The sequence below is a fragment of the Dendrobates tinctorius genome, unplaced genomic scaffold (assembly GCF_039654945.1).
Source record: "Dendrobates tinctorius isolate UK_male_01 unplaced genomic scaffold, ASM3965494v1 ptg000192l, whole genome shotgun sequence".
NCBI lineage: Eukaryota > Metazoa > Chordata > Amphibia > Anura > Dendrobatidae > Dendrobates > Dendrobates tinctorius.
The window spans coordinates 14803880-14824856 of NW_027361859.1; positions in this window are offsets into that span (position 1 = coordinate 14803880).

A 20977-nucleotide genomic window follows, 5' to 3' on the forward strand; every position below is an offset into this window, starting at 1 on the left:
GGGAAGAAATTTTTTTCCCCAATGTGAAGCTTACTGTTTGCCACATGGGTTTTTTTTGCCTTCCTCTGGATCAACATGTTAGGGCAGGTTAGGATAGGAAATGGGTTGAACTAGATGGACTTAAAGTCTCCCTTCAACCTTAATAACTATGTTACTATGTCAGCCGCAGCGCGCACCTCGCCGGCGTCTGACGTCACTGTCAGTCGCCGGCTAGAGCGCGCTGCAGTGTGGAGGGAGCGCGAGCGTCGCCCGCCGCTGGACCGTGACCAGGTAAGAAGAACTTTTTTTTTTCAATTTTTGAGAGCGGCGATCCAGGGGGCCCAGGGGAGACAGAGACATGGGGGCAGAATGCTGAACGCAGGGGCAGAATGCTGGAAATGGGCAGAATGCTGAACTCTGGAGCAGATTGCTGGACATGGGGCAGAATGATGAATACTGGGGCAGAGTGCTGGACATGGGGCAGATTGCTGAACGCTGGGGCAGAGTGCTGGACATGGGGCAGATTGCTGAACGCTGGGGCAGAGTGCTGGACATGGAGCAGAATGATGAACACTGGGGCAGCTTGCTGGACATGGGGCAGAATGATGAACACTGGGGCAGATTGCTGGACATGGGGCAGAATGATGAACACTGGGGCAGATTGCTGGACATGGGGCAGAATGATGAACACTGGAGCAGAATGCTGGACATGGGGCAGAATGATGAACATTGGAGCAGAATGCTGGACATGGGGCAGAATGATGAACGCTGGGGCAGCTTGCTGGACATGGGGCAGAATGATGAACACTGGGGCAGATTGCTGGACATGGGGCAGAATGATGAACACTGGGGCAGATTGCTGGACATGGGGCAGAATGATGAACGCTGGGGCAGAATGCTGGACATGGGGAAGATTGCTGAACGCTGGGGCAGAATTCTGGATATGGGGCAGAATGATGAACACTGGGCCAGAATGCTGGACATGGGGCAGAATGATGAACGCTGGGGCAGATTGCTGGACATGGGGCAGAATGATGAACACTGGAGCAGAATGCTGGACATAGGGCAGATTGCTGAACGCTGGGGCAGAGTGGTGGACATGGGGCAGAATGATGAACACTTGGGCAGATTGCTGGACATGGGGCAGATTGCTGAACGCTGGAGCAGAATGCTGGACATGGGGCAGATTGCTGAACGCTGGGGCAGAATTCTGGATATGGGGCAGATTGCTGAACGCTGGGGCAGAATGCTGGACATGGGTCAGAATGCTGAATGCTGGGGCAGAATGCTGGACATGGGGCAGAATGATGAACGCTGGGCCAGAATGATGAACACTGGGGCAGATTGCTGGACATGGGGCAGAATGATGAACACTGGAGCAGAACGCTGGACATGGGGCAGATTGCTCAACGCTGGGGCAAATTGCTGGAGACTGGGGCAGAATGCTGGACATGGACAGAATGCTGAACGCTGGGGCAGATTGCTGGACATGGGGCAGAATGCTGGACATGGGGCAGATTGCTGAACGCTGGGGCAGAATGCTGGACATGGGGCAGAATGATGAACACTGGAGCAGAATGCTGGACATGGGGCAGAATGCTGGACATGGGGCAGAATGATGAACACTGGGGCAGAATGATGAACACTGGGGCAGAATGCTGGACATGGGGCAGATTGCTGAATGCTGAGGCAGATTGCTGGACATGGGGCAGAATGCTCCAAACTGGGGCAGACTGCAGGATGCTGGGGCAGAATGCTGGACATGGGGCAGAATGCTGGAGACTGGGGCAGAATGCTGGAGACTGGGGCAGAATGCTGGAGACTGGAGCAGAATGCTGGACATGGGGCAGATTGCTGAACGCTGGGGCAGATTGCTGAATGCTGGGGCAGAATGCTGAACACTGGGGTAGAATGCTGGACATGGGGCAGAATGATGAACACTGGGGCAGATTGCTGGACATGGGGCAGATTGCTCAACGCTGGGGCAGATTGCTGGAGACTGGGGCAGAATGCTGGACATGGACAGAATGCTGAACGCTGGGGCAGATTGCTGGACATGGGGCAGAATGCTGGACATGGGGCAGATTGCTGAATGCTGGGGCAGAATGCTGGACATAGGGCAGAATGATGAACACTGGGGCAGAGCGCTGGACATGGGGCAGAATGATGAACACTGGAGCAGAATGCTGGACATGGGGCAGAATGCTGGACATGGGGCAGAATGATGAACACTGGGGCAGAATGATGAACACTGGGGCAGAATGCTGGACATGGGGCAGAATGCTGGACATGGGGCAGAATGATGAACACTGGGGCAGAATGATGAACACTGGGGCAGAATGCTGGACATGGGGCAGATTGCTGAATGCTGAGGCAGATTGCTGGACATGGGGCAGAATGCTGGAAACTGGGGCAGACTGCTGGATGCTGGGGCAGAATGCTGGACATGGGGCAGAATGCTGGAGACTGGGGCAGAATGCTGGAGACTGGGGCAGAATGCTGGAGACTGGAGCAGAATGCTGGACATGGGGCAGATTGCTGAACGCTGGGGCAGATTGCTGAATGCTGGGGCAGAATGCTGAACACTGGGGTAGAATGCTGGACATGGGGCAGAATGATGAACACTGGGGCAGATTGCTGGACATGGGGCAGATTGCTGGACATGAGGCAGATTGCTGAATGCTGGGGCAGAATGCTGAACACTGGGGTAGAATGCTGGACATGGGGCAGAATGATGAACACTGGGGCAGATTGCTGGACATGGGGCAGAATGCTGAACGCTGGGGCAGAATGCTGGAAACTGGGGCAAAATGCTGAATGCTGGACATGGGGGAGAATGCTGGAGACTGGGGCAGAATGATGAACACTGGGGCAGAATGCTGGACGCTGGGGCAGAATGCTGGATGCTGGGGCAGATTGTTGGACATGGGGCAGATTGCTGGACATGGGGCAGATTGCTGGATGCTGGGGCAGAATGCTGAACACTGGGGCAGAATGCTGCACATGGGGCAGATTGCTGAACGCTGGGGGCAGATAGCTGGAGACTGGGGCAGAATGCTGGACGCTGGGGCAGAATGCTGGATGCTGGGGTAGACTGGGAGACGGGGCAGAATGCTGGACGCTGGGGCAGAATGCTGGACGCTGGGGCAGAATGCAGGACATGGGGGCAGAATGTGACAGTGAGACACAGGAGGGGGCAGAATGCGAGACACGGGGCAGAATAGAAATACGGGCATGATTGGAGACAGATCGCACAGGATCATGGGGCAAGATAGGGAGATCATATGGGGCAGAATGGGGAGATCATATGGGGCAGAATGAATACTCATGAGGGTGGGACAGGAGAACATATGGCTGAAGCCAGGAATAAGACACACGGAGGTCAGGATGGGGGATATTATTACCATAGGGGCTAATTAAGGGATATTTTTACTGCAGTTGTATTTATTTTTTGAGTATACTGTTTTAAATGGGGGGGCGGTCCTGTTACTATGCAGAGCGACACTATGTCACCCTTTTTTTCTTCATGTGATGTAATGTAGAAGTTGGGAAAAAATAAGTAATGTGTTCTGCAAGCGGAGCTCTAGATAACTGTGCTATTTCCTGCAGAGACGAGCCCTGGCTGGAAGACGTGATGGCGATCTGTGCTAGATGAAAGATGAAATGCAAGGATGAAGGACTTCACCTAGAGACGTCACTGGTGAGTTAATATGTTACCTATACACTGACACTATGCACTGTATATTATATATACAGAGGTCCTGTGTGTAATGTCACCAGTGATCACTGTGTTACCTGTACACAGACACTGCATACTAAGTACAGATCTCCTGTGTATAATGGCACTTATGGCGATAGTATTATGTTTTTTTTATTAATGATCAGTATTGTAGTATTCAGTCACCATGTGGTGGTAATATGTGGTCTGGGCATGGTGCGGTGGTATTTGTCCCTTGTATGTGCTATTATTTGGTCACTTTGTGGTGGTAATATGTGGTCTGGTCATGGAGTGGCGCTATTTGTTCCTTGTATGTGATAGGCGATAGGCGTCGGGAGAAGTCTGGTGCCTGCGCACTGCAGGACTCTGCTCTGCCCTCAACAGGGCAGAGCAGTGCGCCTGTGGCAGAGCCACTACAGGGAAAGGGAAGAAGAAGACGGCATCCTACCCCCTCCGGTGAGTATAATCTAACATGTTTTTCTTATCTTTCAAGTTACATCGGGGGCTTATCTACAGCATTACAGAATGCTGTAGATAAGCCCCTGATGTCAATGCCGGCAGTGCAAAAAAAGGGTGACAGATTCCCTTTAATGGCAATGACAGGCTTGGCACAAGCATACAGACACACAATGATGGCTTCAGGGCTGTGGTCCTGTAGCTGGGCCGGACTGGGACAAAAAAGCAACCCTGCCACACAAACCCCTCCAGCCCACATACTATAACACATCCCACCCCAGATCAGTGAATTTTTGCTATAATTTGTCGTCCCCTCATCACTCTCTCATAGGAGATATTTGAAGAGCCACATGTGAATGGCACCACAGTGCGTATGATTGACCACAGCTCCATTACCTGGTGCTCTTCAAAGCTACATTTCCCAGGATCATGGGGGTCCCTGCAATCAGATCCACAACAAACAGAAAGTCATCCCCTATGATAACTTCCAAATTGGAGAGAAGTTAAACAGGTTTTCATGACTTATTTTTATTACATTTATCGGAATGTAGAAAATAATAAACCAATAATGACAATCCAGCAGTCCAATGCTCATGCAAACAAGCGTATAAATCAGGCGTGTGATCATTTATCAGATAGCACACTGACCGATGTCATACAATGAGGCCGCGCAGAGAAACATTTTTTCTCTCAAACTGATGCAGTGTGAGAAAAAAATCATATCATGCTGCGATTTGGCTGTACAATTGAATGAATTGAATGAGACTCACCCATTCAAGTCTATCAATGGGATAAAAAAACTGGATACCTCAGTATAACATCCCATATTTACGGTAACATTATAATTCTGTAACATGGGGAACTATAAATGATCCTGTAAATGATTAATAACTGCTCAGAAAAACTGCAAAACGGACGAGTAGAGAGAAGAAAATCTTCCCACTCTCCTGGATGAAAACAGATACTTATATATGATGAACAGGGAAATATAGGTATAGTACAATGCCCAAGATTTCACTTCTTACATTACATGAACAATATATATTGTAAATCTACAGACGCTCAGAAACCGGCAAATCCTCGCAGCGCACAGTGCGTGCTCTGGGGAGAATCATCAGTCTGCAGTCACACAGAGTAAGTGCAGACAGTATAGTCCTCCAAACAGTATTATGGACACCACATAGTCCTCCAAACAGAATTATGGACACCACATAGTCCTCCATACAGTATTATGGGCACCACGTAGTCCTCCATACAGAATTATGTGCACCACATAGTCCTACATACAGAATTATGTGCACCACGTAGTCCTCCACACAGTTATGTGCACCACGTAGTCCTCCATACAGAATTATGTGCACCACGAAGTCCTCCATACAGAATTATGTGCACCACGTAGTCCTCCATACAGAATGATGTGCACCACGTAGTCCTCCATACAGTATTATGGGCACCACGCAGTCCTCCATACAGAATTATGTGCACCACATAGTCCTCCATACAGTATTATGGGCACTGCATAGTCCTCCATACAGAATTATGTGCACAACGTAGTCCTCCATACAGTTATGTGCACCACGTAGTCCTCCATACAGAGTTAGGTGCACCACATAGTCCTCCATACAGTATTATGGGCACTGCATAGTCCTCCATACAGAATTATGTGCACAACGTAGTCCTCCATACAGTTATGTGCACCACGTAGTCCTCCATACAGTATTATGGGCACCACATAGTCCTCCATACAGTATTATGGGCACCACGTAGTCCTCCATACAGAATTATGTTTACCACGTAGTCCTCCATACAGTTATGTGCACCACGTAGTCCTCCATACAGAATTATGTGCACCACGTAGCCCTCCATACAGTATTATGGGCACCGCATAGTCCTCCATACAGAATTATGTGCAACATTTAGTCCTCCATACAGAATTGTGTGCCCCACATAGTCCTCCATACAGAATTATGGGCACCACATAGTCCTCCACACAGAATTATGTGCACCACGTAGTCCTCCATACAGTATTATGGGCACCACATAGTCCTCCATACAGAATTATGTGCACCACGTAGTCCTCTATACAGAATTATGTGCACCACGTAGTCCTCCATACAGTTATGTGCACCACGTAGTTCTCCATACAGAATTATGTGCACCACGTAGTCCTCCATACAGAATTATGTGCACCACGTAGCCCTCCATACAGTATTATGGGCACCGCATAGTGCTCCATACAGAATTATGTGCAACATTTAGTCCTCCATACAGAATTGTGTGCCCCACATAGTCCTTCATACAGAATTATGGGCACCACATAGTCCTCCACACAGAATTATGTGCACCACGTAGTCCTCCATACAGTATTATGGGCACCGCATAGTCCTCCATACAGAATTATGTGCACCACGTAGCCCTCCATACAGAATTATGTGCACCACGTAGTCCTCCATACCATTATGTGCACCATGTAGTCCTCCATACAGAATTATGTGCACCACGTAGTCCTCCATACAGTAGTATGGGCACCGCATAGTCCTCCATACAGTGTTATGGGCACCACATAGTCCTCCATACAGAATTATGTGCACCACGTAGTCCTCCATACAGTATTATGGGCACTGCATAGTCCTCCACACAGAATTATGTGCACAACGTAGTCCTCCATACAGAGTTATGTGCACCTCGTAGTCCTCCATACAGTATTATGTGCACCACGTTGTCCTCCATACAGTTATGTGCACCACGTAGTCCTCCATACAGAATTATGTGCACCACGTAGCCCTCTATACAGTATTATGGGCACCGCATAGTCCTCTATACAGAATTATATGCAACATTTAGTCCTCCATACAGAATTGTGTGCCCCACATAGTCCTCCATACAGAATTATGGGCACCACATAGTGCTCCACACAGAATTATGTGCACCACGTAGTCCTCCATACAGTATTATGGGCACCACATAGTCCGCCATACAGAATTATGGGCACCACATAGTCCTCAATACAGTATTATGGGTACTGCATAGTCATACATACAGTATTATGGGCACCAGGTAGTCCTCCATACAGTATTATGGGCACCACGTAATCCTCCATACAGTATTATGGGCACCGCATAGTCCTCCATACAGAATTATGGGCACCACATAGTCCCCCACACAGAATTATGTGCACCACATAATCCTCCATACAGTAGTATGGGCACCACATAGTCCTCCATACAGAATTATGGGCACCACATATTCCACACAGTATTATGGGTACTGCATAGTCCTCCATACAGTATTATGGGCACCACGTAGTCCTCCATACAGTATTATGGGAACCACGTAATCCTCCATACAGTACTATGGGCACCGCATAGTCCTCCATACAGCATTATGTGCACCACGTAGTCCTCATTATAGTAATATCGGCACCACATAGCACTCCATACAGAGTTTAACTGGCATCACATAGCACTCCATACAGGGTTATGGGCACCATATAGCCCTCCATACAATATTATGGGCACCATATAACCCTACATACAGTATATAGACACTACATAGTCCTCCATACAGTATAATGGGCAGCACATAGTCCTCCATACAGTATTATGGGCAGCACATAGTCCTCCATACAGTGTTATGGGCACCATATAACCCTTCATACAGTATTATGGACACCACATATTCCTCCATCTCTGTATATAAAAATCAATGTGTGTGTGTGTATCACCAACCAATCATGAAGCATCTTTCATTTCACCAGAGCTGTTCAAAAGAAGCTAAGCTGTGATTGGTTGCTATGACCAACAGTTTTCCTTGCAACCAATCACTAAGCATCTCTCATTTCACCAGAGGTGGTTAAAAGTAGCTGAGCTGTGATTGGTTGCTATGCGCAAGTTTGTGATTGGTTGCTATGCGCAAGTTTTCCCACTTGACAACACCTCAGCAGACACTGACATGGTGGGAGATATCTAGCATCCCCAGGAACATAAGCTCCAGCCATCGTCTGTCCCCCAGAAAGGAGCAGTGACTACATGACAGAAATGAATCCCCCCTCCCATGTGGTATCATTAAGTGACACACATGAATGTAGGAAAGTGCACATATTAAATGTCATGTGGATTTAATATTTTCTCACAGACACTTTTATGCATTATTGATGTGTTACTGTGCTCTGATGCTGTGAGTTTTTTAAAGTGCTACTTTCCCCATAGTTCACCTGAATATACCCATATAACACGTAATGCTTTTCCCATAACAACCCATTAAATATGATACTATACTGCATACAGATGCTGTACATCCATGACAAATTACAAGTTGACGGTGCATGAAAATGTGTGTGAGGGTTTCTCTACTATACTAATGTATAAGGTTTGTGCCTGTCCATTGGTGAAAAGCATGACTGTGATATTTATGGTGGCAGATAAGTGAGAATATCAGCCTGATCAGTAGAAAACCTGGGATGATGTGGGATATTAGGGGCAGTAGTCCGGTAGCTCTGGCTGACGGGATGATGTGGGATATTATAGTGAATGTGGCTATGCGGAGTGGGCAGGGCTATACACTCAGCTTTATATATAGATATAATCATTATGATTTGTCATAACTAACCGTAGTTAGTTACTATGCCTGGGCAGCGCCGGGCTCTTCAGCTAGTACAGTATAATGGGCCCACATAATGCTCCATACAGTATTATGGGCCCCAAATATTACTTCATACAGTATAATGGGCCCTATATAATATTCCATACATACAAAATCATCAAATACTCATGTCTCCCTGTACCCCGCTCCTTTGGTCTCCTCAGTGTAATCTGACCCTTTGCACTGCTTGGCACAAAGGATGCGCTATAGTGATGTAATTGTGCCCTCTGCACTAAGACGTCACAGAGCTCAGACACAGAGGAGTTATGGGAGAGGGAGCATCAGCGGGTGGCTCCCTCCCTCACTCATCATTGTTTTCAACTGTGTCGGCGCTGGCACTGGGGCCCACGACTTATGAGCCCCATAGCATGCCATGTCCCCGACGGCTTGTGGACCCCGGCACTTGCCAACTTACGCCAAGTAGTGCTGTTGGCCCTGATATGAAATATTACGAAGTGAATGAAATGCTTTAAGGACACACACCCTTAAATCAAAGGGATCTATAAAAAGAAAATAATCAGCACACTAATTAAATAAGAGAAAAGTGGAGGACTCTTTATTAGCCCATTTGGTAACATTTTAATTCCATAGCAATGTTCTGTTGTGTGTTATGAATGAGTCACCAAAGGAGGAAAAAACAAAAATACAAGCTAAGTCCAGAAAACCGGAGAGGTTGGTAGCTATTGGATTGCAGACCCCTGTGTTATGATTGAATCACCGTAGGAGGCAAAAACAGAAATGCTAGCTAAGTCCAGAAAACCAGAGAGGTTGGCAGCTATCAGATTGCAGACCCCTGATCCTATCCACAACAACTAACAGTAGCCGTGGGGGGTTCCTACGATGCCCTAGACCCCTCGATCACAGCCGGAGAATTAAATAGGCCTAAAGAAAGAGGGGAAATCTAAACTGCCCCAGAGCAGACCCCAAAGCAATAGGCAGCCCCCAACAAATAATGACGGTGAAGCAAGATGAAAACACTAACACAGACAGAAAGATAGACTGAGCAAAGACGGGGCCCAAGCTAACTAGATAGGAAAGGACAGGAAGGCTGCTGTCTGCAATCCGTGAAAAACCCTATGAAAATAAGAGAAAACAGACTGACAGTGAAAAAGGCCCTGAAGACGCTAGGCTTCAAAAAAGCTATGTCAGTACTCAGGAATATTCTGAAGACAGAGCAACCGGCAAAAGGAGATTCAGCTCACCCCAGCAGGGAATGGCAGAATCCAGAAAAGCAAGGAAAACAAAAACAAAACACCAATGCTAATAGGCAAAGCAGAAAACTTAGCTTTAGAGGAGCAGGAATCAGACTGGTGTCCTAGAAGTCCACAGAGAAATCACCCGCAGGGCAGAAGGGCGTCGGCAGCCTTATATCCAGTCCGTGACTCCACTCAGCCAGTCATCCTCATTAGGCTCAGGTGCCTGATAATCAGACTCATTACCTTCCTTTACCAGAATAGGGAGTTCACCAGACCTCAGTGACGAAGGGGAAAATGAACTCACAACAGTACCTCCCCCTTGAGGAGGGGTCACCGAACCCTCAACCACGCCACCAGGGCGATCAGGGTGAGCCCGATGAAAGGCACGAACCAATCTTTTGGCATGAATATCAGAGGCAGAGACCCAGGAATTATCCTCCTGACCATAACCCTTCCACTTAACCAAATACTGGAGTCTCCGTCTAGCCAGACGGGAATCCAGTATTTTCTCTACCTCATATTCCATGTTACCTTCAACCAATACAGGGTCTGGAGGTGCCACCCCAGGAACAACTGGTTCAACAAACCTCTTCAACAAGGACTTATGGAACACATTATGGATTTTAAATGTGACAGGAAGAGCCAAACGAAAAGAGACCGGATTAATAATCTCCAAAATCTTGTAAGGTCCAATAAATCTAGGCTTAAACTTAGGAGAAGCCACCTTCATAGCAATATTTTTTGATGATAACCACACCATATCACCAATCTTAAACTGGGGACCAATGGTCCTATGTTGATTGGAAAACCGCTGAGCCTTCTCCTGGGAGAGAGATAACTTATCCACCACTTGGTCCCAGATCTGGTGCATTCTCTCCACCACAGTGTCAACACCTGGGCAGGCAGAAGGCTCCTGCCCTGAAGAAAATCGAGGATGAAACCCAAAGTTACAAAAAAAAGGTGACATCAAAGTGGCAGAACTAGCTCTATTATTTAAAGCAAATTCGGCCAAGGGCAAAAATGAAACCCAATCATCCTGATCAGCGGAAATAAAACATCTCAAATACGACTCCAAGGTCTGGTTTGTTCTCTCTGTCTGCCCATTGGTCTGAGGGTGAAAAGCAGAGGAGAAGGACAACTGAATTCCCAGCTCGGAACAGAAGGTCCTCCAAAATCTAGACACAAACTGAACTCCTCTGTCAGATGCAATGTTCTCAGGAATCCCGTGTAAGCGAACCACCTGTTGCAAAAACAGGGGCACCAACTCAGAGGAAGATGGCAACTTAGGGAGAGGTACAAGATGAACCATCTTAGAGAACCTATCACAAATCACCCAAATAACAGTCATTCTTTGAGAGACCGGCATATCAGAGATGAAATCCATTGAAATATGGGTCCATGGCCTCCTGGGGACCGGCAAAGGCATCAACAACCCACTAGAGCGAGAACAAGATTTAGACCAGGAGCAAGTCCCACAGGACTGCACAAAATTCCTGACATCATGAGACAAGGTGGGCCACCAAAAAGAGCGACTCACCAGACCTCTAGTACCAAAAATACCTGGATGACCAGCCAATGCAGAGCAATGAACTTCAGACATCACTCTCTTCTTCCACTGGTCAGGAACATACAACTTTCCACTGGGACAACGCTCTGGTTTGTCATCCTGGAACTCTTGCAGAGCAAGTCTCAAATCGGGCGAGATGGCAGAAAGAACTACCCCTTCGCCTAAGATGGTAGCAGGCTTGGTCACCACAGGAGAATCAGCAAAGAAACTCCTAGAGAGGGCGTCTGCCTTGACATTCTTAGTTCCAGGAAGAAAAGAGACCACAAAATCAAAACGTGTAAAAAACAAGGCCCACCTAGCCTGTCTAGGGTTCAAGCGTTTAGCCGACTCTAGGTAAATCAAATTCTTGTGGTCAGTGAGGACCACAACTTGATGTTTAGCTCCCTCCAACCAATGTCTCCACTCCTCAAATGCCCATTTCATGGCCAACAGTTCCCGATTCCCCACATCATAGTTACGTTCAGATGGAGAGAACTTTCGGGAAAAGAAAGCACAGGGATTCATTTTAGATGTTACAGGATCCTTTTGGGACAAAACAGCTCCTGCACCAATCTCAGAAGCATCCACCTCTACCTGGAACGGGAGTGAGACATCAGGTTGCCGCAAAACCGGGGCGGAGGTAAATCTTCGCTTCAGCTCCTGAAAGGAAGCAACAGCCTCCGGAGACCAATTCAACACATCAGCACCCTTCTTAGTCAGATCAGTCAATGGCTTGGCAATACTAGAGAATTTTGCTATAAATTTCCGATAAAAATTAGCAAAACCCAAAAACTTCTGGAGGGCATTCAAAGAAGTGGGCTGAACCCAATCATAAATGGCCTGTACCTTGGCCGGGTCCATTTCAATAGTTGACGGAGACAAAATAAATCCCAAAAATGAAATCCTCTGTACTCCAAAAAGGCATTTCGATCCTTTGACATACAGGGAATTCTCCCTCAAGATCCGGAACACAGTCCGAATATGTTCCACATGAGAATCCCAATCCTTGGAGAAGATCAAAATATCATCCAGATAGATAATCAAAAATTTATCGACAAAGTCTCGGAAAATATCGTTCATGAAGCACTGGCAGAAGGGGCATTAGTGAGCCCAAAAGGCATCACCAGGTACTCAAAATGTCCCTCCGGAGTATTAAACGCCGTCTTCCATTCATCCCCCTGCTTAATGCGGATAAGATTATACGCCCCCCTGAGGTCAAGCTTGGTAAACCAGCAAGCACCTCTAACTCTAGAGAATAGATCCGAAATCAGGGGTAACGGATACTGATATTTAATAGTAATTTTATTGAGGGCACGATAATCAATACAAGGCCTTAAAGAACCATCCTTTTTGGCCACAAAAAAAACCTGGCACCTAAAGGTGAAGAGGATGGTCTAATATGACCCTTCTCCAACGCCTCCTTAATATAGGACCGCATAGCCTCGTGCTCGGGTACAGATAAATTGAAGAGCCGACACTTGGGAAATTTACACCCCGGGCTTAGTTCAATTGCACAGTCATAACTCCTATGAGGAGGCAAGGACGCAGACTCATTCTCACTAAATACATCATAAAAGTCCGCCAAATAGTCAGGAACATCATGCGACTGAGGAGAGGTGGAAAAAACCGGAGCCTCACTAAAGGCACACCGACAACCCCAACTCACCACAGACACAGATTTCCAATCCAAAACTGGATTATGAATTTGCAACCACGGAAACCCCAGAACAACGGCATCATGCAGACCATGCAACACCAAAAATCTGCAATTTTCTTGATGGTCTGGGGCGACCCGCATGACCACCTGGGTCCAAAACTGAGGTTTATTTTTAGCCAAAGGAGTAGCATCAATCCCCCTCAAAGGGATAGGCGTCTGCAGAGGTGTCATTGGAAATCCACAACGTTTAGCAAAATCCAAGTCCATTAGGTTTAGCGCTGCTCCCGAATCCACAAAAGCCTTGGCGGAAAATGTGGACAGGGAGCAGATCAGAGTAATTGCCAGAAGAAACTTAGGTTGAACACCACCAACAGAAAACATGTGTGCAAAGCGTTTCTCTCGTTTAGGACAAACAGAAATAATATGCGAGGCATCTCCACAGAAAAAAACACAGCTTATTACGCCTTCTGAACTCCTGACGTTGCGCCTTAGACAAAACTCTATCACATTGCATAGGTTCAGACGTCTGTTCAACCGGTGGCAACACCTCTCGTGCAATCCTGCGTTCACGTAAACGCCGATCAACCTGAATGGCTAATGACATAGAATCGTCCAGACCAGAGGGAACAGGAAATCCCACCATAGTATCTTTTACGGCTTCTGACAAACCCTTCCGAAAGAGAGCAGCCAAGGCATTATAATTCCAGGTAGTAAGGACCGCCCACTTTCGGAACTTTTGACAGTACAACTCTGCAGAATCTCGACCCTGGTTCAATGCCAACAGGGTCTTTTCAGCCTGATCAATAGCATTAGGTTCGTCATACAACAACCCCAAAGCTTGAAAGAATGCGTTCACATTAGTTAGAATAGGATCATCTGGTTTCAAAGAAAACACCCAATCCTGGGGATCGCCACGCAGCAAAGAGATGACAATTTTAACCTGCTGCGCGGAGCTCCCTGACGAGTTAGGCTTCAAGGCAAAAAATAATTTACAATTATTTTTGAAACTCAAAAATTTAGATCGATCCCCAAAAAATACATCAGGTGTAGGGATCTTTGGTTCAACAGCATGCGATCAAGCAAGGTAGGCGGAAATTCCCCGCACTTCCGCAGCGAGCTGCTCCACACGATCAGACAATTGCTTTATCTCCATTGAGAGAAAAAAAATTCCCCCTACGGCCTCAGAGATATAGAGGAAAGAATATACACACACTTTTTTTTTTTTTTTTTTAAACACAATTCTTTCCTGCTATTGAGTACCCTAGGATCTGCGGTAGGGCGGGTGATTCTGTTATGATTGAGTCACCGTAGGAGGCAAAAACAGAAATGCTAGCTAAGTCCAGAAAACCAGAGAGGTTGGCAGCTATCGGATTGCAGACCCCTGATCCTATCCACAACAACTAACAGTAGCCGTGGGGGGTTCCTACGATGCCCTAGACCCCTCGATCACAGCCGGAGAATTAAATAGGCCTAAAGAAAGAAAGGGGAAATCTAAACTGCCCCAGAGCAGACCCCAAAGCAATAGGCAGCCCCCAACAAATAATGACGGTGAAGCAAGATGAAAACACTAACACAGACAGAAAGATAGACTGAGCAAAGACGGGGCCCAAGCTAACTAGATAGGAAAGGACAGGAAGGCTGCTGTCTGCAATCCGTGAAAAACCCTATGAAAATAAGAGCCAACAGACTGACAGTGAAAAAGGCCCTGAAGACGCTAGGCTTCAAAAAAGCTATGTCAGTACTCAGGAATATTCTGAAGACAGAGCAACCGGCAAAAGGAGATTCAGCTCACCCCAGCAGGGAATGGCAGAATCCAGAAAAGCAAGGAAAACAAAAACAAAACACCAATGATAACAGGCAAAGCAGAAAACTTAGCTTTAGAGGAGCAGGAATCAGACTGGTGTCCTAGAAGTCCACAGAGAAATCACCCGCAGGGCAGAAGGGAGTCGGCAGCCTTATATCCAGTCCGTGACTCCACTCAGCCAGTCATCCTCATTAGGCTCAGGTGCCTGAGAATCAGGCTCATTACCTTCCTTTACCAGAATAGGGAGTTCACCAGACCTCAGTGACGAAGGGGAAAATGAACTCACAACACCCCTGATCCTATCCACAACAACTAACAGTAGCCATGGGGGGTTCCTACGATGCCCTAGACCCCTCGATCACAGCCGGAGAACTAAATAGGCCTAAAGAAAGAAAGGGGAAATCTAAACTGCCCCAGAGCAGACCCCAAAGCAATAGGCAGCCCCCAACATATAATGACGGTGAAGCAAGATGAAAACACTAACACAGATAGAAAGATAGGTTGAGCAAACGATGGGGCCCAAGCTAACTAAAAAGGACAGGATAGAAAAGCTGCTGTCTGCAATCCGTAAAAAACCCTACCAAAAAAGTCCCAACCGTCTGATAGGAAAAACAGGCCCTGAAGTCGCTAGGACTTCAAAAAGACTATATCAGCACTCAGGTAAATTCTGAAGACAGAGCAAAGAGACAAACTGATCAGAGACAAAAATGGAACTCAGCACACTCCCGACCGGGGATGGCTGAACTCCAAAAAACAAGGTAAACAAAACAAAACTAATAAGTTTAATAGCAGAGCAAAAACTTATCTTTGGGAAGCAGGAATCAGACTGGTCTCCAAGAATTCAGCAGTCAAATCACCAGCGACTCAGAAGGGCGTCGGCTGCCTTATATCCAGTCAGAATTTCCTGTTACCCAGTCATCATCTACCAGATCAGGTGTTTGGTAATCAGCCTCACTACCTTCCTTCACCAGAAGAGGGAGTTCATCAGACATCGACGGTGAAGGGGAAAATGAACTCACAACAGTTGTGGATCTGAAACGTTGCCACATGGGCTAATAAAGAGTCCTCCACTCTCCACAATTAATCGGAGAGCTTCTTATTTTCATATACAGTATACACACACACTTAGTGTAGATATTTATATTGGCACCATGTATACAGGACAGGAGGAGTGTACACAATGTATACAGCTCAACAAATGGATTTTTTATGTTTAAAAGGGTTGTCCACTACTTCATTTCTCATGTTTGGTCCTGCTAAAATAAAAACAATTATACAAACCTCCCATGCTGGCACAGTTTATGTGGTGTCTTCACTTACCTTCCCGGGGCTCATGTGAGGTTGTTATGTCATGTGAGCCCTGCACCCAATCAGCACTTGCATCAATATCGCCATACACACGGCTCCGCTCTGTACACTTCAAACACACGGCTCCACTCCGTACACCTTGTACATACACGGCTCCACTCCGTACACCTCGTACACACAGGGTTCCACTCCGTACACCTTGTACACATGCGGCTCCGCTCCATACAGCTCGTATACACACTGCTCTACTCCGTACACCTCGTGCACATGGCTCCGATCTGTACACCTCGTACACACACGGCTCCGCTCCGTACACCTCGTACACACACGGCTCCGCTCTGTACACCTCGTACACATGCGCGGCTCCGCTCCATACACCTCGTACACACACTGTTCTTCTCCGTACACCTCGTACACACGCAGCTCTGCTCCATACAGCTCGTATACACACTGCTCTGCTCCGTACACCTCGTTCACACGGCTCTGCTCCGTACACCTCGTACACACGGCTCTGCTCTGTACACCTCGTACACACACGGCTCTGCGCCGTACACCTCGTACACTTCATACACACGGCTCCGCTCCGTACACCTCGTACACACACGCGGCTCCGCTCCGTACACCTCGTACACACACGGCTCCAATTCTGTACACCTCGTAAACACGCGGCTCCGCACCGTACACCTCGTACACGACTCCGCTCTGCACACCTCGTACACACGCAGCTCCGCTCCGTACACCTCGTACACACACGGCTCCGCTCCGTACACCTCGTACACACATGGCTCTTCTCCGTACACCTCGTACACACGCGGCTCCGATCCGTACATCTCGTACACACACGGCTCCGCTCTGTACACCTCGCACACACACGGCTCCGCTCCGTACACCTCGTACACACGGCTCTGCTCCGTACACCTCGTACACACACGGCTCCTCTCCGTACACCTCGTACACACACGGCTCTTCTCCGTACACCTCGTACACACACGGCTCCACTCCGTACACCTCGTACACACACGGCTCCGCTCCGTACACCTTGTACACTTACGGCTCCGCTCCGTACACCTCGTACACACGGCTCTGCTCCGTACACCTCGTACAAACACGGCTCCGCTCCGTACACCTCGTACAAACACGGCTCCGCTCCGTACACCTCGTACCCACGCGGCTCCGCTCCGTACACCTCGTACACACACGGCTCCGCTCCGTACACCTCGTACACACACGGCTCTGCTCCGTACACCTCGTACACACATGGCTTTTCTCCGTACACCTCGTACACACACGGCTCCGCTCCGTACACCTCGTAGACACCACGGCTCCGCTCCGTACACCTCGCACACACACGGCTCCGCTCCGTACACCTCGTACCCACGCGGCTCCTCTCCGTACACCTCGTACACACACAGCTCTTCTCCGTACACCTCGTACACACACGGCTCCGCTCCGTACACCTCGTACACACCCGGCTCCGCTCCGTACACCTCGTACACACACGGCTCCGCTCCGTACACCTCGTACACACACGGCTCCACTCCGTACACCTCGTACACACACGGCTCCGCTCCGTACACCTCGCACCCTCGTACACACGCGGCTCCGCTCCGTACACCTCGTACACATGCGGCTCCGCTCCGTACACCTCGTACACACGCGGCTCCGCTCCGTACACCTCGTACACACGTGGCTCCGCTCCGTACACCTGGTACACACACGGCTCCGCTCCGTACACCTCGTACCCACGCGGCTCCGCTCCGTACACCTCGTACACACACGGCTCCGCTCCGTACACCTCGTACACACACGGCTCTGCTCCGTACACCTCGTACACACATGGCTTTTCTCCGTACACCTCGTACACACACGGCTCCGCTCCGTACACCTCGTAGACACCACGGCTCCGCTCCGTACACCTCGTACACACACGGCTCCGCTCCGTACACCTCGTACACACACGGCTCCGCTCCGTACACCTCGTACACACACGGCTCCACTCCGTACACCTCGTACACACCCGGCTCCGCTCCGTACACCTCGTACACACACGGCTCCGCTCCGTACACCTCGTACACACACGGCTCCGCTCCGTACACCTCGTACACACACGGCTCCGCTCCGTACACCTCGCACCCTCGTACACACGCGGCTCCGCTCCGTACACCTCGTACACACGCGGCTCCGCTCCGTACACCTCGTACACACGCGGCTCCGCTCCGTACACCTCGTACACACGCGGCTCCGCTCCGTACACCTCGTACACACGCGGCTCCGCTCCGTACACCTCGTACACACGCGGCTCCGCTCCGTACACCTCGTACACACTCGGCACCGCTCCGTACACCTCGTACACACACGGCTCCGCTCCGTACACCTCGTACACACACGGCTCCGCTCCGTACACCTCGTACACACGGCTCCGCTCTGTACACCTGGTACACACACGGCTCCGCTCCGTACACCTGGTACACACACGGCTCCGCTCCGTACACTTCGTACACACACGGCTCCGCTCCGTACACCTCGTACACACACGGCTCCGCTCCGTACACCTTGTACACACGGCTCCGCTCTGTACACCTGGTACACACACGGCTCCGCTCCGTACACCTGGCACACACACGGCTCCGCTCCGTACACCTCGTACACACACGGCTCCGCTCCGTACACCTCGTACACACACGGCTCCGCTCTGTACACCTTGTACACACACGGCTCCGCTCCGTACACCTCGTACACACGGCTCCGCTCTGTACACCTGGTACACACACGGCTCCGCTCCGTACACCTGGTACACACACGGCTCCGCTCCGTACACTTCGTACACACACGGCTCCGCTCCGTACACCTCGTACACACACGGCTCCGCTCCGTACACCTCGTACACACGGCTCCGCTCCGTACACCTGGTACACACACGGCTCCGCTCCGTACACCTGGTACACACACGGCTCCGCTCCGTACACCTCGTACACACATGGCCCCGCTCAGTACACCTCATACACACGCGGCTCCGCTCCGTACACCTCGTACACACGCGGCTCCGCTCCGTACACCTCGTACACACACGGCTCCGCTCCGTACACCTCGTACACACACGGCTCCGCTCCGTACACCTCGTACACACACGGCTCCGCTCCGTACACCTCGTACACACACGCTCCGCTCCGTACACCTGGTACACACACGGCTCCGCTCCGTACACCTCGTACACATGCGGCTCCGCTCCGTACACCTGGTACACACACGGCTCCGCTCCGTACACCTCGTACACACGCGGCTCCGCTCCGTACACCTGGTACACACACGGCTCCGCTCCGTACACTTCGTACATACACGGCTCTGCTCCGTACACCTCATACACACACGGCTCTGCTCCGTACACCTCGTACACACGCGGCTCCGCTCCGTACACCTCGTACACACGCGGCTCTGCTCCGTACACCTCATACACACGCGGCTCAGCTCCGTACACCTCATACACACATGGCTCCGCTCCGTACACCTGGTACACACGCGGCTCCACTCCGTACACCTCGTACACATGCGGCTCCACTCCGTACACCTCGTACACATGCGGCTCCGCTCCGTACACCTGGTACACACGCGGCTCCGCTCCTACACCTCGTACACACACGGCTCCGCTCCGTACACTTCGTACATACACGGCTCTGCTCCGTACACCTCGTACACACACGGCTCTGCTCCGTACACCTCGTACACACACGGCTCTGCTCCGTACACCTCGTACACACGCGGCTCTGCTCCGTACACCCCGTACACACGGCTCCGCTCCGTACACCTCGTACACACACGGCTCCGCTCCGTACACCTCGTACACACGCGGCTCCGCTCCGTACACCTCGTACACACGCGGCTCCGCTCCGTACACCTCGTACACACACGGCTCCGCTCCGTACACCTCGTACACACGGCTCCGCTCTGTACACCTGGTACACACACGGCTCCGCTCCGTACACCTGGTACACACACGGCTCCGCTCCGTACACTTCGTACAGACACGGCTCCGCTCCGTACACCTCGTACACACACGGCTCCGCTCCGTACACCTTGTACACACGGCTCCGCTCTGTACACCTGGTACACACACGGCTCCGCTCCGTACACCTGGTACACACACGGCTCCGCTCCGTACACCTCGTACACACACGGCTCCGCTCCGTACACCTCGTACACACACGGCTCCGCTCCGTACACCTTGTACTCACACGGCTCCGCTCCGTACACCTCGTACACACGGCTCCGCTCTGTACACCTGGTACACACACGGCTCCGCTCCGTACACCTGGTACACACACGGCTCCGCTCCGTACACTTTGTACACACACGGCTCCGCTCCGTACACCTCGTACACACACGGCTCCGCTCCGTACACCTCGTACACACGGCTCCGCTCTGTACACCTGGTACACACACGGCTCCGCTCCGTACACCTGGTACACACACGGCTCCGCTCCGTACACCTCGTACACACATGGCCCCGCTCAGTACACCTCATACACACGCGGCTCCGCTCCGTACACCTCGTACACACGCGGCTCCGCTCCGTACACCTCGTACACACACGGCTCCGCTCCGTACACCTCGTACACACGGCTCCGCTCTGTACACCTGGTACACACACGGCTCCGCTCCGTACACCTGGTACACA